This window comes from Diplotaxodon limnothrissa, linkage group LG16 (genome assembly GCF_057381915.1).
Source record: "Diplotaxodon limnothrissa isolate DT_005_m linkage group LG16, D_limnothrissa_male_GT1.1, whole genome shotgun sequence".
Taxonomy (NCBI): Eukaryota; Metazoa; Chordata; class Actinopteri; order Cichliformes; family Cichlidae; genus Diplotaxodon; species Diplotaxodon limnothrissa.
Genome location: NC_140611.1, coordinates 36,170,082 through 36,174,362, shown reverse-complemented (window position 1 = coordinate 36,174,362; position 4,281 = coordinate 36,170,082).

The window sequence follows — 4,281 nt, the reverse complement described above, 5'->3', positions numbered from 1 at the left end:
CAAGGGGCTGTGTGAAGTAGCAGGCATACAGAAGATTCGGACTACGCCGTACCACCCCAGGGGCAACCCGGTGGAGCGTTTTAACCGAACACTTAAGTATGCTTGGAACTCTGGAGAACAAAGACAAGTCACATTGGAAGGATTTTGTAAAGCCTTTAGTTCATGCGTACAACTGTACCAAGAACGAGGTAACTGGATTCACACCGTATGAGCTGATGTTTGGGCGTCAGCCACGGTTGCCTGTCGATTTGGCTTTCGGTTTACCTGTGAGAGAACAACAAAACAAGTCACACTCCCAATATGTTAAGGACCTCAAATCCCATCTTGAGGAGAGCTATAGAATAGCTACACGGAGTGCTGCAAAGGTAGCCGAAAGGAACAAAACCAGATTTGACAAACATGTGACCACATCTACCTTGGAAATCGGGGACCGAGTGCTGGTCAGGAACATACGCATTCGAGGAAAACACAAACTCGCCGATAAATGGGAGCAGACCGTCTATGTGGTGGTGAAACGAGCTGGAGACCTCCCTGTCTACACCGTTAAACCAGAGGGCGGGGATGGCCCCATACGCACCCTACACAGAGACCTCTTACTCCCTTGTGGGTTCCTCTCTGCAGCCAAGGAAGTGAAACCTGAACAACCAGAACCCAAGAAAAGGCCCAGAACGCGACGGACCACTCAGAAAGACAATGAAAGAGCAGATCACCCCTCGGACGAGGATGATATTGTTTCAGTCCACTGGTTTGCAGATAGATCAGTGCCAAATGACTCGGCGTACATTGTCAAGCGAGATCTTCTGCTGACCCATAAATCAAGTCTTGGTCAAGATGATGTGACTGCAGATCAAGACAAGTTGGCTGGTAATGCTCCAGCTTGTGCAGACACCATCTCCGATGTTGTTCCAGCCAGTCATGCTGACCATAACCAACCTTATGACAATCAGATTGCGAGTTATGGAGAAGCCTTGTATGGGGAAGACTTAGCCGGAAATGACGAACCTGAAAAGGAAAGAGACTTACCCGGAAATGACGAACCTGAAAAGGAAAGAGACTTACCCGGAAATGACGAACCTGAAAAGGAAAGAGACTTACCTTCTACGGATCGCCCTGACATGAGGGATGAACAAATCCTACTTCTTTCGGACATGTTAGGGAGTGATGAGGAAGGAGAGGACTTGATATTTGACAGGGAAACAGTAAACAAAGAGAGAGATGAACAAACAAGCAAAGAAATTCCTGTTCGAAGATCAGAAAGAAGTCGCCAGCCACCAAAAAGGCTAGACTATGCTGAATTGGGAAATCCCCTTGTCACTGTGGTCAAATCATTATTTCAGGGTTTAACCACAGCTTTCATTGACTCTTTAAATTCTAAAGCTGAATTATTGTTCTTAGATGATGCAGTTCACAGTAGACATGCAAAGGGACTTGCATGAATTCAAGAGGGGAGGGTGTAACCCAGTTCCTAAAATCATCTCAAACAGAAAGAGAAGAAAAATTAAAACATTTAATGTTCATTGTTCTGTTCTTACTGTCCCGGTTAATGAAAGTGAAATGAGATCAAAATAATTATTTAAACATAGAAGGGATGCAGATTATATATGATATGCTCTGGTCAAACAAGGGTTAAGTTTCTCAGAGGGTTGATGAGCTCTGATGAGAGCCTATTGTTTTACTCCACTCCTCACATGTCAGCCAATCGGTGAAGCTCTAGGCAGCTCTTGTCCCTCCTTAGTACCAGCTCCCAAGTTTTCAGTCTCTTGCTTCTACAGCCGAACAGAGCAGACGGACTAAAACTTTTGTTATCGGTAAGCTGGAGAAATTAACCTCTAACGAGTTAAAAGAAATACCATCTAAACTGATATTTTTCACAAATTATGTATTTGCACTTGTTGTTGTCAAGGGCAGAGCGAAACCGGAGGGTTTACTGAGCTGTGGCTCCATGTAAATGCTGAGCATCCACTCGACGGCGGTAAGCTAAATGTGGCTAATCAGACACGTGATGTGCGGAGTGTGGGTACAGTTGTTCGATGTCTCTGAAACGCTGTTGTTATGCTAGTTAGATCGTTAACTAAGTCATTAACATGTGAAAAGCTGTAAATGGTTAAAGCAGCTAAAAATAACTTTATGAGAGATAATTGTAATCAGACTTTATCCTGCTTCCTGTTTAAATTTTGATGTCAATCAGTTGTTTTACAATACTCAGTATTGAACACTTGGAGGTAATTTTTAGTGTATTTCCACTTGTACTGATAGGCCTATGGTACAAGCGGGATTAAGCACGTCTATTTTAATACTCCTATTTGTGGACTGAGTCCTTGTGTTTACGTGTTATTGAAATTGATTATTTGCACTTTGTTCAATTTCTGATAAGCATTTGCATATTATTCCATTTCTTAAAAGGGGTAATATACTTATTTATTTGTGATTAGATATATATGTACAGTGAGTTTATTTTGATCGATGTAATTAATGTTTACAATGAAAGTGAATTATATGGTGACTATAATTCCTGAATGTTTAAAACCTTGTAGATAATCTTTAATGTTACTGCAGGTTACAAATAATTGAACCTTGATACTGTGAAATTTTGGATATTGATACTTTGACCTTTGAAACTTGATATTTTAATGTTGTACAACATGACTGAACTGATGATGATTGAATTGATGATAGCTGATCTGAATAGTAGTTACTGCACTGTGACACTACTTTAGTTTAATTTGTGAGAGTTATCCTTAAAGGGCACGTGACATATATTTGGCCATTGTTTATAGGTCAGGTTTTTATATGGGACGAATCCAAAGACCAGGTCAGCGATTCCAGAACCCAGAGTGTTCCAGTGTTCACTGGATGGCGAGCCAACCCAAGATCCTAGGAGGCGATATACATATACACGCACACTCATTTGCACATTGATGGACTACAGTCCTCTACTGTACAAGTAGTACGGTAGGACAGACAATCACACACACACTCCTTGTCAGATGAATTCTATGGGCCCCACCGGTACCATTTGGACTTAAAAAAGACAAATTCTTTTACTTGTGCACAATTTTATTTAATTCTATTTTTTTTTGCTACTTTGGGGGAAATTTTTATACTTGACATTCTGTTAAAACCTGTTGTAATACTGTGTTGTTTACAAATTTCTTTTACAAGGCTTAACATCACTAAAGTACTTTTAAAGCCACATAACTGTGTTTGTCTGGTTTCTCTGCCATTCGTGTACCAGAGCTCTAAGAGTCGTTCTCAGTCTTCTGACACTAGCCCAAATTGCTTATTACTTTGGTAATTATCCATCGGTACTTTATGTAACTCCACGTAAGTGCTACAATAGCAACTGTGTGTTGTGGGACACTTAGTGTATTTCATGTCATGATACTGAAGACTATTCAGTCTATTCAGTCACTAACCGTGTGTGGTTTGCATGTTATTTTTCTCTCACCAGGAGCTGTCCATGTTCATATGGGCTGTGGGGGAAAATGTAGCTGCTTAACAAATGCTAGCATGATGAAGCACTCCTGTTCTGTGAACTTTCATTCAAAACTCTGTCCAAACACTCTGTTCCACATTTTCCATTACACTGAAAATTATTTCCAGGCATGTTTTGTTAGCAGTGGATAGAGCAGGATGGCCTCTTGGGGCAATCAGTGGTTACACTTGACTATAGTAACCACTGAGACTATGGAGAACCTGATTTTATGTCACTTTGACTGCACACAAAGATTATTCAATTCAGAGTCACCTGGTGTGAACTTAAAGTAATGTCATTCAAGCATCAGGGAGTGTGACAGGCGTGAAATACATGAGAGGAAAGAAATAAGAAAGAACAGAAAAAAGGTCCAGGTAACACACCTGCTAATATGAGCAGCACTAGTTTAACAAGGACAATTTTGAATCCAGCTAAATAAAGTTAGAAAAAAGTACAAATAAAATAAACAAAAGTATGCGCGAAAAAAACTGTACCTATACAAAAAGAAAGTTATGATGCCAACATCACACCTAAGTGGAAGAACCTCGACAGGTTAATATATGTGTCACCATATTCTACATTTATATTCATGCGGAGAGCAATTCAAGGCATCCTGTGAAGTAAAGGTAATGCTGAGCTTCAACAGTGTTGCTTGTTTTAAACATGAGAAAAATTCCACACCGCAGACTTTTAATAGATATTCCCACTGGGAGAAATTTGACAAGCTGTCAAAACACCTCTGTTGTTACTGGACATTGTCGAAAATTCTTAGAAGTGTGGGGGCACATTTGCAGATTTTTTGAAAG